The 17,328-nt window shown below is 48.8% G+C and overlaps 1 protein-coding gene across 1 annotated transcript in view; it reads left to right on the top strand.

Moving 5' to 3' along the window:
* LOC146174031 (uncharacterized) overlaps positions 1 to 17,328 on the top strand; it is a 346,349-nt gene that overhangs the window by 69,886 nt on the left and 259,135 nt on the right. The gene's annotated exons all lie outside the window — the stretch shown is intronic.

Consider the following 17,328-nt stretch of genomic DNA (forward strand, 5'->3'; position numbering starts at 1 on the left):
ACGTGGAACCGGTTGTGATAGATGTCAACTCATGGGACGTGAAATGTATAATGTGTACATCAAAGTTGAACCTCAGTCGGACAACAACGGCAGGAATGCAGTTAGGGTCGTTTGAAAAGGAAACGTGGCACTGTTGTGAACTTTGTTGTGAACGTTACCTCGTTGCGGGCAGTGTGTGTGTGTGTGTGTTTGTGTACGTGCATGTGTGCATGCGCAAAACCGAGTCTTTACACAAAGAAAGCGCTTATATATGCTTTTCACTTTTGCCGCAGCTTGTTCCTTTCTGCCATGACTACTAAAGTGAGCTGCTGAGCTTTGATGCAGTGTATACCCTCTGCTTAAGTCTCCTTCAAGGAAAGCAATCGTCCGAGTTCCTGTGCCAGTGGGCCTTCCTATCCAATAGAGGCTGGTCGTGGGCCCAGATGCTTTCCTCTAGAAACCTTCAGAAGCGTTCTTAACGCGTGCGAAGTTCGCCTGCGTCCTCCACGTCGTCGAGCTGCTGACAACCGCGGTGTATGTCCGCGAGGTTTTCTCAATTTTTCCCTCCATCTCAGCCACTTTCACTGCTTCAGACAAAGTGTTGGTGTCTCGCGACAAAGCGAACCGCAAGAGTGGGTCACGGAGGCCATTAAGAAACTGGAAAGAGGTTGTTCATTAAGAAATACGCGCGTTGTGCTTTCCTATGACTTGTCCTGACCATCAAGATCCTCCAAGGTCTCTGCTCCGAGTATCTTTAGACGACTCTCGAGAGGGCTCGCGTCTGAATTAAAGTTTTGGCTCGCTTTCAGGAACTCTTCAACTTTTATGCTCGCATGATCATTGCTTAAAGTTTAAAATGCGAGTGCCTTCCAGGATTTATATGTGGGAACGCCGGTCACCTCGGCATGGGACACTTCAAAGATCATCTTTCAGGATATGTAGAAACAATTAAACTACGCAGCCTGGACCCAGAAAGCTTCCTGCATATCAAGTACTTAATCCAAAGGCAATCGTAGAGTAGTTGCTGGTTTTAAACTTGGTAATTTACAAAACGTCTTGAAAATCAAGAAAAACAAATTGCGCAAATGTCGCTCGCCAGGAATACTTCGCCGAATTCGACTGTTTGGTTTGCAAATCGGGTGAATCTGTGTTGATTGCGTGACAATTGTAACGGTCTCTATTTGAATTCCAGTTAAGCTTGAGCAACCGAATTATCATGAATGAGGAGGGAGGGACTATATACTATTTCTTTAGTGCCTCGTATGACCTACAGTGAACTTTGACGTTACAGCTATTGTTCTTGTCATTACATAGAAACTGAAGCAACATAGAAGCAGAAGGTCGATAGTAGCTTATTCCTCGGGTGGAGGCTAATACTAAATTGCGACTCGAGTATGCGGACATCGTTACATAAAGAAAACACGCCACAACAAAAATTCGAGGCCTGTACTCTTTTCGGAAATCTGATCTCCCGTCTTCCCTTTCTTGGTCCTCGTTTGAAGCCTATATAATACGCCTGTATACGTCAATTGCCAGTGGTCTTGTCTCGCACATAAGGCCAGTCACCACACTCAAATGTAGGTGTAAATGAATCGTAATTACCATCCGAAGCACGCCAATACATTGGGATTACTTGCTGTAACACACGCGTCTTGGGACCTGCTTAAAATGGGACTAATTTGGATGCTGCTTGGTTTTCGAACCTTCGTTTTGTTGCGGGCCTCGCCGTGGTGGTGCAGGGGTAAGACGCGCTGCGTTTCGATGGAGGCGAAACAGAGAGGCGTCCGTGTGCTGTGCGATGTCAGCGCACGTTAAAGATCCCCAGGTGGTCGAAATTACTTCGTAGCCCTCCACAACGGCTCCTCTTTCTCTCTATATCCACTTTCACTCCCACCTTCCTCCCTTCCCTTACGGCGTGGTTGAGGTGTCCGCAGAGAACAAGTGAGGCAGTTACCGCGCCTTTACCTTCCTGTGAACCAATTATTATTATCATTATTTGTTGCGGTGAGTTTCTTTTACTGAGAAGTAGCTACGAAAAGTTTCAACCAAAAAGCCAGAAATCACTACATAAAATATTAGAATTGTGCCTACCTGCTTAGTAAATTAAAAAAGAATAAAGCGGATTGGTACTAATTGTCCAGAGGTGTGAAGTAGCAGTCTTTTCGTGTGTGTGTGCGTTTCACAGGCCTTGTTGGGCGGATTACAGTCCCGGATCAGCCGCTCTGCGCCCACATGCATACCTAAGTTTCCTTTTGTCGTATTTGCTTAGTGCGTGTTTCCGGCTCACTTCACTGGCTCCATGCTAGATTCCGTCGCCTTTTCAACGCACACTTTCAATATCCTGCGCAAACTCCACCGGAAACTGATTGATAATCACGTAAACATGTAGGTGGTGCCGCGTCTGTCGCAAACCGCTCCTGCTATTCTGAGACATCATGCCAAGCACGCGACTAAATCGTCTCGCTCATGCTACGTTGAATCCCGCTATAACGAAATTCACGGTGCACGAAAAAAAATTCGTTCTCGCGGAACTTCGTTATCGCAAAAATTTGACGTGAAACGCAGAAAGAATTGCCCAAGCAGCAGCAAAGGCGTTTAATGCCAAAAATCTGTAAGCTTGGTTTGCTTACGCTTCACGGCGAGCAACGCCGTCACGCGATTTTCGCACTCGGTCAGCAAACCCATTGCAACATCGTCGTCTCGGACAGCAACGAAATTCCTGATGACATCAAAAGCGTCCATCACCTGTACGGCGGTTGCCGCAGCCGGCGCTTCCTGTACGTCGTCGTCTTCTTCATCGGAAGAGTCCTTATCATTCCGGGCAGCTTTTATGATCTGCTCATCACTCACATCTTCGTGAACAACAACACAAGCGTCAGCGCCGATGTATTCGTCGAGCTCGAGATTAGGCGGCACGGTTCCTATTTCTCCCAGCGTTTTCCAGGCGGCCGCGATCCCCGGAGCCGGTAACGCCTCTTCGTCGTCGTCTGTAACGCCTGGTGTTAGGCCAGCAGAGTGTACGGGTCGACCTTCGGCAAATCCGGCGTGCCTGAAACAGTTCACAATTACTGAGCGCCCCAGTGTGCTCCAGGCAGCAGACATAATCTGCAGTGCCACGTACAAGTCCACCTTCGTGTCTCGGCCGGTTTCAGTGTTAAAAAGCAGCCGCTGAATTAACCTCCCGCGGTAAGCGCGCTTCAGGCTAAGAATCACGCCCTGATCGAGAGGCTGTAAGACAGACGTGCAATTGGGAGGGAAAAACCTCAGCTCCGTGTTAGTGAGCTTGACTTCGTCGGAGTGATGCGCTGAACAATTGTCCAAAAGCAAGCAAACTTTACGGCCCTGCCGCTTCATGTCGCGGTCGAATGCCATCATCCACTCGGTGAAAATAGCGCGGGTCATCCATGACTTGTTGTTCGCCTTGTACTGCACAGGTAGGCTACGAGTTCCCTTAAAACAGCGCGGCTTGGCACTTTTGCCTATGACTAACGGCGGACGCTTGTCCGAGCCATCCATGTTTGTGCAAAGCAGCACTGTGATGCGTTTTTTGCCGTGTTTGCCGCCGTGACAGCGCTGCCCCTTGAAGTCGAGCGTCCTAGCCGGCAACATCTCGTAGAATAGCCCGGTCTCGTCGGCGTTGTAAATGTCTGCAGGCGCGAAGTTGCTTAAAATTCCGGCCATGTTACTCGCCTTCCAAGCAGCTGCTCCGTCCACGTCTGCTGACATTGACTCGCCGCACAACACTTTTCCAACGATGTTATGGCGGGCCTTGAAACGGTTTAGCCAGCCAATGCTGGCTTTAAAATCATCAATGCCAAGTAGGCATGCATAGTTCAAGGCTTTCTGCTGGACGATGCTTCCGGACAGGGGGACGTTGCTGGCTCGTGCTTCCACAAACCACGCATGCACTGCTTTGTCCAACTCTTCATGGAGGGGCCGCGTCACCTTTTTGTGCTTCGAGGATGTGCCTGAAGCAAGTGCCATTCTCACGCTGTCCTTATTGCCTAGAATCGTTGACAGCGAACTTGCAGGAATTCCGAAGTCTTCAGCAATTGCCGCTTTCTTCCTTCCGCTTTCTGTTTGGGCGATTGTTTGAGCTTTTTGCTCAAGGGAAAGAGTTTTGCGTTTTTTCACTTGCGTTGCCATCGTGTCCTGCGGATGAAAACTCGTCGTTGTCGAAGAGAAAGGCAGCGAGTGAACAACGCGACCACGACAGAAAGCCAAAATGGCGGAACTGCAATCACGTGATTTCATGCTTAATGTGGCTTTGGATTTGACTTGGACTTCTCGCCAATAAAACTAGTTTCGGTTTCGATTTTGAACGCGAAAATTTCGTTGAAGCGGAAACGCTCTGCAAAAATGGTTCGTTGTGCAGAGAAATTTAGGCCATTAATTCTTATAGGACACTCGCGGGGAATAAAAAATTATTCGTTGTCGCGGAAATTTCGTTGTGGCGGTATTCGTTGTGGCGGGATTCAACTGTACCACTGCTGCATCTAGACACCCTCCTCTACACCTCGTCCAACCACCACTCTAACCTCTCCCCCTCCTCTGCCTAAGCCTCGAGCTAGCGCTTCGACATGCCGGCTATCATGCGGTCTGATCACATGTGCGGCGCTCTCTGTGATGAGAGATCAGAGGATTCTTCAGCGCATGCGCTTAGCGCCGTGGCAACTGCGCGCTACATGCTACCCCTTTGCATTTCTTCCTCTCCATTGTACTCTGCCGAGACCCGTTGATGACGGGCGTTGCTATCATATTCGTGCACCCCTAAGCGGTAATGTAAAAAGCGATGATATTACAGCTATCAATTTTGCTCTCAAAGTAATTGTGCCGTAATTTTCATTAAGGCATCATCATCTATCCGCAGATACGAGATCAGGTACTTAGATTCCAATCCGGATGATCGCCCCGTAGAAAAGTTTTAGTTTTGGCCGCATGGTCTCTGAAGTATCTTTGGTTGTTGTACTGGGGGAGGGGGGGAAGGGGGGTTCGAAGTTCGGATGCTCCTGCAAATCAGAAACGAACGATTGACGCTTTCATGCGGGTTTTCTTGTAACCATTCAGGTGTCGCAAACAATTAAAAGCAACAAGTTTCTTAGGTAATTAGGGACACCAGTTTCGCTAAGGTGTACTGCCAAAGCTGGTGCCTCAATTGAGTGTTCCACGGTTTACCTCCGCTTTTCTTATGCTTGGTTCACTTCAGGTTATTAAGTTAGTAAATACTGAATAAAAACAGCACTTCTTTCCTCTTATTCTGGAAGTTGGTTTACACTGCGCTCTCTGGAGTGTATACTGTCCTTCTCCAGTCAACTTATCTCCGAGCGCTCAGCACCTGTTGTTCGGGGTGTGCGTTTTTCTTCCACTCTCCTGCGTGTCTTCTTTCACTCTTCTCCCGCACACGTCCGCGTTGTCGTGTGGAACAGCGCACCGCGCTTTATTACACCGCCGCGCCGAGCCTCGCAAACAGAGGGCGCTACCGGAGCCGTGGCGGCAAACCTAATTTGCATGCGCCATCTCGGCGGCGGAGCGCTAATGCGCGGTAAATCCCAGGGACCGAGACGACAACGAAGATCGGGACAACATGTAGTAAAAAGACAGAGAAAAAGAAAGTAAAGAGAAGGCACAGAAGAGAGAGAGTACGATATATGCGGACGCAGTTCTGGCTGCACGTTTCGCTCTCGGCATGCAGGGTCGCTAATCAAGGTTTCTTTGTGGGACACCGTACGGACCGGTCTGTCGTTGCACAGGCAACCGGGAACGTCGACACAAAAGGAGTTTCGGAGACGACAGCACTGGCGGGAAGGTTCGTGAACACGGCCCGAGAATCCCGCCGATGCTCGTACGGGTTTCGTTTACCTTGCCTGAACCACAGGAAACTACTACTACTACTGCATCGCGAGTTCAGGGTTTTTTTCTCGAACTGCGGACCGGTTTTTATGCTCGTTGTTTCGTTTACTTTTTTCCTCCTGAGGCTTTTTAGGTTCATTCCTGAAATGAAGTTCGTGTTGTGCACTGTCCGTTTCGACTCTAATTAAGGGATTTACTAAGGGGAGCTTCGTTTCAGGCTAGGTCGCTTCGCTGTGCCTATGGCCAGTCCTGAAAAGAAAGAATGCAGAAGAGCGCGTGAAACTTACGCGAAGGTGTAATGTGAAACAGCTGTTACAGACTTTTGCCGATGGTGGCGCTCATAGCTATCGAAATGGCAGTGAGAATGTGATGCTCAAGTCGTCGTCCAATCGTAAACTGATTCGCCAGTTCGGGGGATAAAAAGCTGTTAGACCTTAAGCAAATCTGCATGGTTAGTGTCAGAGAGAGTAATTCCTATGGCTTTTTTTTTTCGGTTCTTACGCGGTATGTTTATGGGATTTCGCACCTTGACTGCTTAAGAATTGTGCAGCGCGTAATGATAGCTACTGCAAAATTCCTAATTGGATAGTGTAAAACCATCCACTTCCGCAAATTTTAAACTAAGCTTGTAAAGTGCTGGAGGTATTTCCAAGTTGTTTGAATTTTCAGAAGCGGATGTTCTGGTGAGACATTCACGGTAGTTCCCGTTCTACTTCTCAGCCTGTCATTTAAAAAAAAATATCGAAAGGAGAAATGTCCCCACTACCAACTGCCCACTTCTCCCTAGAGCGCGCATAATCCCCAACATATGCGTCATTGTATATCGGCACAACACAAGCGTTTTTCTCATTTACAAGCGAAAACTTTTCCCTATCTGCCACCGCAGCGGTTTCGTTACCGAAGCGAACAGAGGGAGGACATGCTGATGGACACAGCCTAGTGTTATATAGCTTCGCTGTCTTGTGTACCAAGTAACCCAAAACCTCAGCCTTAAGCAACTCACGAATTGCGTGGCTAGCGGCGACACAGCGCAAGGTATCTGTACCAACGCCTGTGGCGCCAAATCAGCTTCAGCTCTGACCACACAGTTATGGTGCAGATCCGACAATTCCATTTTGAAACCTGCAATCCTCGTGCTACATGTGACCGCGAGTTTGTTTACTTCGAAACAATATGTTTACACCCCTAGACGCAGTCTTTCGTTAGCGCTCCCTGGTAGCGCGGGGCTATTTGAACCGAGTCTTGGCAAACGCAGCTCGTTGGCGCCTGCAGAAACGCGATACGAACGCCCTGTCAACGTTACTGCGCGCTCGCATTAAATTTTCTAAGCTAATGGTTTCCCATCCTGCAGCAGAGAACGCTCTCGCTTAGATTGCCCCAAGAGTAACGGAAGATTAAAGGGACTGAAGTGCTTCATCGCTTCACAGCAACGAGTTGAATCTCTGCGGCTTCTAGTCTTTGACACTAATCTCTTTTGAAGAATGCGGCTTAGAGAGACTGCTCTCGTGTTTACTCTTCCCGGCGGCTGCTGTGCAAACAACTAACGAGTGTAAGCTAGTCTTAGTAGAGAAAGATTTAAACGGCGCACAGGAGTTGTTGTTGATTGGTTCACAGGAAGGGAAAGGCGCAGTATCTGTCACACTTGCTCCGTGGACACCTGAACCGCGCCGTAAGGGACGGGAGGAAGGTGGGAGTGAAAGTGGATAGAGAGAAAGAGGAGCCGTAGTGGAGGGCTACGGAGTAATTTCGACCACCTGGGGATCTTTAACGTGCGCTGACATCGCACAGCACACGGACGCCACTTCGTTTCGCCTCCATCGAAACGCAGCCGCCGCGGTCGGGTTCGAACCCGGGAACTCCGGCACAGTAGTCGGGCGTCTTACCACTGCACCACCCCGGCGGGGCGCGCACAGGAGGGCAGTTTTAGAATCCTGTCTGCTTAGTGAGCACTGGGTGGGTTGATGTTTCTTACAGCTAGCGAGGGGGAGAGGGCGCAGTAGGAGGAGTGAGAAAACTGCTAATGCTAACTAGTCATTTAAATCGAGTTATTTGTCACGAAGTCAAGCAAGCGCCTGACTGTGTGCTTTGAAACCCCTCAGGGCTTAACCTCAGACTTGCTAACTGAGCAGTTGGCTTTGGTTACCCCGGCTGAGCATATTCCTAACGCCTACTAGTCTCAGTATTGTTTTTCTGTCCCGATTCCCAGGTAAAGGCTGAGATGAGGATGGTAGTATGAACTGTTGAAATATGCAGTAGAAAAAAAAAAGTCACGAATAGCGTTTTCAGATCACCCGTTATTTTTTACCGATTTCTTCGTTAGTCTCGCTCTCCAGCGATCTAATGCTCAAAGTTCCACCGAAAAACGTTTCACCTTTCTATAGTGCGCTACGTTTGGTCATGCCTGCACTCTTCAGTTAAAGCTGCCAATTAGGCTTCTACGTTCCGTGCAAATTCGTCGTGCTTCCAGTGACGCAAAAGCCAAGCAAGCTCACTGAGCTAAAACTCACTGCGAACTCGATTCGAGTAACTGTGCAGCTGGGTGCTTCAATAAGAGGGAAAAAAAAATAGCAGCAAGTTCGTTTATGTGCTAGGCAGGCTCCCCGCACATTGCTACTGTTATGCGACAAAGCCCTTCAAAAAACTCCCGTTAGGGCGTGGCAGTCAAGGCTCTTCTCAAGTGAACCGTTGCCAGCGGATAGACTTCGTCGAAAAGGGAAAGTATATCGCTGGATAACAAGCGCGAAGTAAATATGCTGTTCGTAATTCCGAGACCGCGGATTTGAACCCACTTCAACATCGAGCAGTGCCGTCCTTTTTTTTTTTGTTATTTCGATAAACCTCCCCTCTCCCCTGTCCTCCAATCTACTTGAATCCTACGGTTCCAATTTTAGAACACTTCATGTCCTTATAGGTACTGTATGCATACCGAATGCCTCTTGGAGATTGTTTTGGACATTAATTTTGCTGCTATGATTTCTGCACGGCATTATGCGCCTGCAGCACCTGCATTAATGGCTGAAAGGACACAGGAGCTTTTGTGAGCACTAGGCCAGAGAGGAATATAAACCTATCACAAATTCACAAGAACTGGGCACCGTTGTTGATACTTATAGCCAGGGAAACAGGAGCTTAAATTTAAGAAGCAGTCGGAACGTACTGACGTTTTCTGATTGTTGGAAAGCTTGGTTTTTATTTTATTGCCATCGTGAATGATCTGCCAACTCTAATGGCCAACCACTGAAATTCGAAGTTTATTTGTCTCTTTTAGCCCGAACACTGCTGTGCAATGTTTGTTGCGGCCAGCATTTGTGGAGCGATTAGTACAAGTGAGGGAGGGGGGGGGGGGGGGGTCGCTCGTTTATAATAAACTTATGGTAATTTATGTACTTGACATTTTTCCACCCACCATGTATGCCGTATTGACAAATAAGACAGAAAGGGAATCTAAAGTTTAAGGCGCTGACATTCTCACGGAATGTGTTTTGAAAAAGATTTATTAGATATTACACATTCACATCAGCCACGATAAATGACCAAAACAGACAAACAGTCAGCTTCGTAAAGCGTACCTTCTGTCGCAGGGAAGCCGGCGTGGGCATTGCTGTTGTGCGTTGTAACGCGAAAAATCTACGTGGAAGCAAAGAACGTAATATTGTTCACTAAGTAAGAGAAATCGAACTCCGGCCCTTCTGATTGCGAGACGAGAACGCGGTCGGTACACCAGATAACTTTTATTTTCTTTATTGCCTCGTTATGGCACATCGTATTTAACCAAAACAAAATCGTCAAAAATCGCACAGAACGCTATTTACATACGCTCTGCGGCGTCGCTGGCTTGGAATGCCGTAGCCTGCGATTCGCCTCTGCGGTGATGGAGGTGCAAGGCAGGTGCGGCTCCGGCTTCCGGAGGTTTCCGTCCGCGACGTCATCCGGCGCCTCGCTCGTCCGCAGCCCGCGGATGAGGCTGAGCTTCAATGACGTCGGATGACGTACTGTTCTGTTCGAAGACGGTTCGTCCGTCGCTTGAACCGGCCTTTAGCATGCAGTCGTACGGCAAAGCGTACACAACACGTACCTTTACTCAATATAGCAACATTGTTCTGTGGTGTGTATGCAGACGATATCTTTTGCATACTGTTGTGCCTGGCCAAAGCCGCCTAGAAATTCAGCCGGACGCCAAACTTCTTCGGCGAACGCCTCCTTCACAAACTTTGGATACTTCTCTGCAAAGCACCAATGCACTGGAGGCGAGCCGTACTAAAGGGACAGAAGCGACGTGTTTCAACATGCGCTGAACGTCCAGACAGCACGGCGCGCCGTGGCCCTGACGGTGAACCCCTTCTCGCCCCGCGGCATATTTGAAGCGAGAGCGCAGCGACCTCTCCCATTGGCCCTGCGAAAGTGCTGCCGTCGGATTGGACCATTTTGAGCGTCAACGGTTCTCGGCAACGGAGTCTCAAGTGCTTCCGTTCGAGACTCCGAGTGTGAGTTCGTCACGAGCGTCCATCGGGAGCAGTTCGCCCCCTGACAGTGCGGACGCGGCGGAATCTCCCCGGCCGTCGCTGCGCGAGAACAGTCGCGTATGGCTATGTTAGCTTTCGGCCCCAGAGCCGATCTTGTTGTGTAAATACATGTAAATAGTGTATAAAGCCTTTTCTTCATCTCACCAACGCCGACTCGGATTCATCGCTACCGCCCAGGAAGCTGACAGCCCTCGTTCACGAAACGGGTGACGAGCGCTGCGTTACCAGCTCCTTGGCACAACCCTGTTGACGGTGGGCTACTGTGTGATAAATCCACCGTCACAACATGTCTGTTCTTTCACGCACAAAGTGGAAAGAAAGGTCTCGTAGAGAAATGGACAGCCGAAGCTGTAGCGGAGGGAGGAGAGCCAAACCGCCCGAATACTGCTACGCATTCTGCCGCTTGCGGAAGAGAGCAGCACAATGCGAACTCGGATGCGTTGAGTCGTGCATTCGAGACATAGCTACCTTCGACGACCATTTCGTCGCTAATGGTAATGTTGTAGGCAGATCGGGGCAAAATTGAATGACCTCATTGCTTCCTCAGTTGTGCTTTACGGCCCAAGTGATTTCAAGGAGACTCTTTTTCATTACTGATTGATAATTTTCCTTGCTACTTAATGTATCTTTAATGTGCAAAATTGTTGTTTGAACCTTGTGTACTGCATCCTATACACTTGTCTGTTGTTGTAGTGGGAGGCAAAAAGGGGACAACAATTTAGCTAATTGAATTTGAAATTTTGCCTCTGTCTGGCGTTTGACGGGTGACCGAGGGTACTTGCTTGTGTTGGGTGTTGCCTGTTGTCGGTCACTTTTGCAAGCCGCAGAAAAGTCTACCGTTACCAGTGGCGATTGGCAAGGGCATCGGAGCGACCCAAGCGAAGTTGATCGACGTGCCCCGGCAACAAGGCTGTCGGCAGAGATCCTGACCTGGCGAGTGGAACCCGAGGCACGTGAGGCTACCTGGCGCCCGGACACTGGACGTGAGTTTGGAGGAACCTGGCGAACGAGCGCGCCCGGCATCCGAGCCACATGCGAGCAGCTCGTCTTCCCGGCGCATTGTCTGATGGCGGGGGTGCTGTTGTGCCTGGCCAAAGCCGCCTAGAAATTCAGCCGGACGCCAAACTTCTTCGGCGAACGCCTCCTTCACAAACTTTGGATACTTCTCTGCAAAGCACCAATGCACTGGAGGCGAGCCGTACTAAAGGGACAGAAGCGACGTGTTTCAACATGCGCTGAACGTCCAGACAGCACGGCGCGCCGTGGCCCTGACGGTGAACCCCTTCTCGCCCCGCGGCATATTTGAAGCGAGAGCGCAGCGACCTCTCCCATTGGCCCTGCGAAAGTGCTGCCGTCGGATTGGACCATTTTGAGCGTCAACGGTTCTCGGCAACGGAGTCTCAAGTGCTTCCGTTCGAGACTCCGAGTGTGAGTTCGTCACGAGCGTCCATCGGGAGCAGTTCGCCCCCTGACAGTGCGGACGCGGCGGAATCTCCCCGGCCGTCGCTGCGCGAGAACAGTCGCGTATGGCTATGTTAGCTTTCGGCCCCAGAGCCGATCTTGTTGTGTAAATACATGTAAATAGTGTATAAAGCCTTTTCTTCATCTCACCAACGCCGACTCGGATTCATCGCTACCGCCCAGGAAGCTGACAGCCCTCGTTCACGAAACGGGTGACGAGCGCTGCGTTACCAGCTCCTTGGCACAACCCTGTTGACGGTGGGCTACTGTGTGATAACCCCACCGGCACAACAATACACACCACAGAACGTTGCTATAAAAAGGTCCCCAGGTGGTCGACATTACTCCGTAGCCCTCCACGGCTCCTCCTTCTCTCTTTCAAATTTAACTCCAACTTTCCTCCCTTCCATTACGGCGCGGTTCAGGTGTCCACAGAAACAAGTGTGACAGTTACTGCTCCTTTCCTTTCCTATCAACCAATTATTATTATTATAAAAAGGTGCGCTTTGTGTACGCTTTGCCGTACGACTGTATGCTAGCAAGCAGCTGTGTGATTAGAAAGTAGCTATTACGGAACTTGTTTGTTTGTTTCTGGGGTTTAACGTTGGTTGGTTGGTTGGTTGGTTCATAGGAAGGGAAAGGCGCAGTATCTGTCACACTTGCTCTGTGGACACCTGAACCGCGCCGTAAGGGAAGGAATTAAGGTGGGAGTGAAAGTGGATAGAGAGAAAGGGGGCCGTAGCGGAGGGCTACGGAGTAATTTCGACCACCTGGGGATCTTTAACGTGCGCTGACATCGCACAGCACACGGACGCCACTTCGTTTCGCCTCCGTCGAAACGCAGCCGCCGAGGCCGGGATTCGATCCCGGGAACTCCGGCACAGTGGTCGGGCGTCTTACCACTGCACCACCCCGGCGGGGGGGGTTTAACGTCCCAAAGTGACTCACGCTATGAGAGACGCCGTAGTGGAGGACTCCGGAAATTTCGACCACCTGGGGTTGTTTAACATGCACCGACATCGCACAGCACACGGGCGCCTAGCTTTTCGCCTGCATCGAAAAGCGGCCGCCGAGGCCGAGATTCGATCCCGTGTCCTTGGAACAGCAGTCGAGCGCCCTAACCACTGCATCACCCCGGCGGGTTAATACGGAACTACTACCACTACTACTACTACTACTACTACTGCTACTACTACTACAAATAATAATAATAGGTTCACAGGAAAGGAAGTCGCAGTATCTATCACATTTTTTTCTATGGACACCTGAACCGCGTCTGAAGGGTAGGGAGGAAGGTGCGAGTGAAAGCGGAATGAGAGAAAGGGGTGCCGGTAGTAGGGGGCTCCGGAGTAATTTCGCCATCGCACAGCACACGAACGCCACTTCGTTTCGCCTCCATATAGGAACGCAGCGCTGGCAGTTGGGATGGAACCCGGAACTAATAACTAATCGAGTAAGGAAGTGCAATTCCTTTAATTCTGCGCTTTGCTTGCATGCAGCTTTAGCGCCAGCATGCGGCGCCTCACAGGAAACCCGCGATCGTACTTCCCATGACCATACCGCGGTTCTGCAACTACTACCACTACTACTACTACTACTACTACTGCTACTACTACTACAAATAATAATAATAGGTTCACAGGAAAGGAAGTCGCAGTATCTATCACATTTTTTTCTATGGACACCTGAACCGCGTCTGAAGGGTAGGGAGGAAGGTGCGAGTGAAAGCGGAATGAGAGAAAGGGGTGCCGGTAGTAGGGGGCTCCGGAGTAATTTCGCCATCGCACAGCACACGAACGCCACTTCGTTTCGCCTCCATATAGGAACGCAGCGCTGGCAGTTGGGATGGAACCCGGAACTAATAACTAATCGAGTAAGGAAGTGCAATTCCTTTAATTCTGCGCTTTGCTTGCATGCAGCTTTAGCGCCAGCATGCGGCGCCTCACAGGAAACCCGCGATCGTACTTCCCATGACCATACCGCGGTTCTGCAAGATTGCGTGTAACCGGTATAGATAGATAGATAGTTGGTTCACAGGAAGGGTAAGGCGTAGTATTTGTCACACTTGCTTCTGTGGACACCTGAACCGCGCCGTATGGAAGTGAGGAAGGTTGGAGTGAAAGTGGAAAGAGAGAAAGAGGAGCCGTAGTGGAGGACTACGGAGTAATTTATGACCAGTATAACATGTATGTTCTCGTATAAATTGAGGCGGATGAGACGCGTTTCTCGTACAACTTGTGCGATGGGCCGCTGCCGTTTACCGGTGATTTTCGCCTAAACTCCCCTGATGGGGCTGGGGTAGGTAGGTCACCGCCGTTAGCGGCGGGGGCTAGCTTGCCACCGAATGTTTATCTGTTGTAGGCCGTCATTGCACACGCCACCGAAGCGGTGGTGGACGACAGCTGTTGCTGCTGCGCGCGTCTTTCTTTCCCTCTTCCTTTTCTTTCTTCTCTATATCCTCTTCTATCTGCGCGAGGCAGCGGAGGTGGCTCAGCTACAGAGCCAGTAGCAGGCCCGTGCATTTTCTTTTCCTTCTTCCTACAGCCACAACAACAACGGAACGTTCGTATGAATCGTCGTCTTCTAGTAGTGCGGATGGTGCATCTATTCCTCCTCCTGCTGGGCAGCCTTTACGAGTGCGGATGGCGCACCTTCGTGTAGCCTTCAGCGACAGGGTGGGCCAAGTATGTATGAAGGCGAGAAGGCGGAGACGAAGGTTTGGCAAGCAGAGGCGGTGAGGGTTAGGCGGCGTGAAAATGCCGAGATGCGGGCACGAGAGGCAGTGCGACACAAGCGGGTCTAGGCGGTGTTGGCTAGAGACGCGGAATATCGCAAAAAAAGCGCGTTGGGCTCCACTTTCACTCCCCCTTCATCCCTTCCCTTACGGCGCGGTTCAGGTGTCCACACAGCAAGTGTGACAGATACTGCGCCTTTCCCTTCCTGTAAACCAATTATATATAATGCTGAACGTGCAGTGGGACGCATCAAGCTTTGGGAAGCGGCGTCCGAGCTAAGAAGTGATGTGGTCGTCTGTCAGGAAAATAAAGTTTAAGGTGAAAAAACAAAAACGGCTGTTTGTGTGTGTGGGTGCGTGCGAAACGTTGTCGCATCATACCACTAACGGCGGAGTTTAAGTGTCCCTCTAGTTTTATTAATTTATTTTGAAGGTTTCTCGCATGCATTATATACGTGTTTGGAATGTTGCTAATGTGAAATACCGAAAGACCGTGTTGCTAATGTGAAATACGACACATCATTGTGTCGTATTTTATTATCTCATACTGTCACTTATTTTCAAATTTCGGCGGTGAGGTTAAGCGTACAGGGCGAGGTGAGGCTAGAATATAGTGACAAAAATTGTGCAAACTTTAGTTCTGTCGTGGAAAATGAACTGCTGGTCTATATTAAAAACGTGTCCGGAAAGGCACTTAACACATTTGTCGTTTTTGAGTGTTTTTTTTCCCATGGGAAATCAAGTTGTTGTTAGTAACCTCGTCAATTGCTGTAATGCTGTTACTAGATGACTATGAAGTAAAATGACCTTAAATACACATGAGAAATTCATCGCAATTACGTCAGTCTATTTTAGGACGTAGATAGACTAAAATTCTCGCTTTTTTTCACTAGTTGCCTCTATGCAGATTAAACTGTTCTTAAAGAAAAAGCGTTGACAGTGAATAAAGTGGTTACCTCCAAGAAATTTTTAAGTATGAATGTGAACGACATGCTACGAAAGATTGCAGTTATAACTCGTCACCAGGTTTCATCAATAGTTTCTAATAGATCATTTATCCCTCTTTTGTGAAGTGTTTTTGAACCTAGGTCTAGGGTTCTAGGGCACCTCTTGTTATGAGGCAGCTGTTGGATATTGCAAGTTACTGTTATGCGTTTGTTGTTTAGAATGGAATAAGCTTCCAATTCGCGGCAGAAAAGTACTTCTAATTTTGCTTGGACACTCAGCCATTAATTAAAATTATCCTAGAAAACTAAGGAGCTACGTTTCTGAAGGCGACTGCTAAAAATTGTAAGGTGCCTTTATGAAAATATTGATACAAGTCGTCCGCGTTACGATGCTTATACCACAATTTTTTTTACTGAAGTTTGTTCATCTTTCACACACACAAAAAAGTTAGGTGGCCATTGAAAACCCACGAGGCGCGTTTTGGAAAATTAATATCGAAAAAAATAGAAGTGTGTAAACAGAAGATCTGCAGATTTATTGATTGTTATCGGGATATTCAACAATACATTAAAAAATACGTACGAGAATTGCTTATCATAAAATGTTCAGAATTTCCGGGGCATGCGGTAGTGCTTTGCTTGCGTATTGCTGGAGAGAGAGATAGTGTCATCTGATGGCGTTAATAAAAGAAGCGTGCTTTGGCCGAGCGGGAGGATCTTGATTGTGTACTGAAAGGGGCGAAACTATGATGAAGCAACAGAGCGCATCAAACACAAACAATCACAGCCGGTTGTGCATGTCATAGCCTCGCGCCCGCTTTGGAGGGTTTAGTGTGGTTCTGAACAGGTCATTCTAGATATAATTTGAGCGACCAGTTCACTTGTGTTTATTTCTATACTTCTGACTTCTGATCAGAAGTCACCGCGGGACACAGGAGTTACAGAAGTCACAGTGAGGCAGGAAACTAGCAGGCCCGCTTCAACAGAAGAACTTCAGTTTCTTCGCCTCGAGGAGACGAACGTCGATTTCTTCGCCTCGAGGAGGCACACGCTCGCGATCAGCGCAGAGGGAAGATAAAGAATGCAGCGTGTCAATATTATAAATTCTATCATGACGCTGACTGCCTGCTCTTTCATGCACTACCCAGATTTCACATGCCGACTTCGTATGTGGCTTTTAAACCGAGTAGGAAATTCATATTGTAGTTGATACGATGATCGCAGGACGCTTCCCCTGTTTAGGTAAACAGCGTTTCAAAAACGCACGAAATTAGTTTCTGCACTGTCGTATAGAGCTGATGTTTTAAATATTTGATAGCGTATGTTTTCCACCAAAAAGCCTTTGAAGCAAAGAGCCTGTCGCACGTCAATGCAAGTTGCATCCACAAATTACTAGTTAACTGAAAACAGAGTTAATCTTGTTGGGCGAGATGCGACTCGAATCGGTACATGGAAGCTTGCAAACATTGCTTCGCCGCTTTCGTAAGAGTGAAACTGGTATTCCAGTTATCATTCCAGCGACTGCCGGGGGTGTTCAGGTTGCCAGTTTTTCTTTCATTGTTTTTTCCTTGTTGTATGCGTTCGAGAATACACTTTATCTCTGAGACTCCATTAAATTTTTCACACGGAGCTGTTTCGCTTGGCTCGTTCAAAATGATGTCGGACTGAGGCTTCGCTGGCGAAGACGGATACTAGACTGACGTGCGACGACACGCGCCGAAAGTTCCGGTTGGCTCCTAACTGCGCATAAATTAGAGTCCGGGTATCCTGTATCGCATTAATTTAAATTTGCTTGTTCCAAGCGGCAAAAAAATAATGAATTATGGGGATTAGC

This window comes from Amblyomma maculatum, chromosome 11 (genome assembly GCF_055883805.1).
Source record: "Amblyomma maculatum isolate TAMU_Amacu chromosome 11, ASM5588380v1, whole genome shotgun sequence".
Taxonomy (NCBI): Eukaryota; Metazoa; Arthropoda; class Arachnida; order Ixodida; family Ixodidae; genus Amblyomma; species Amblyomma maculatum.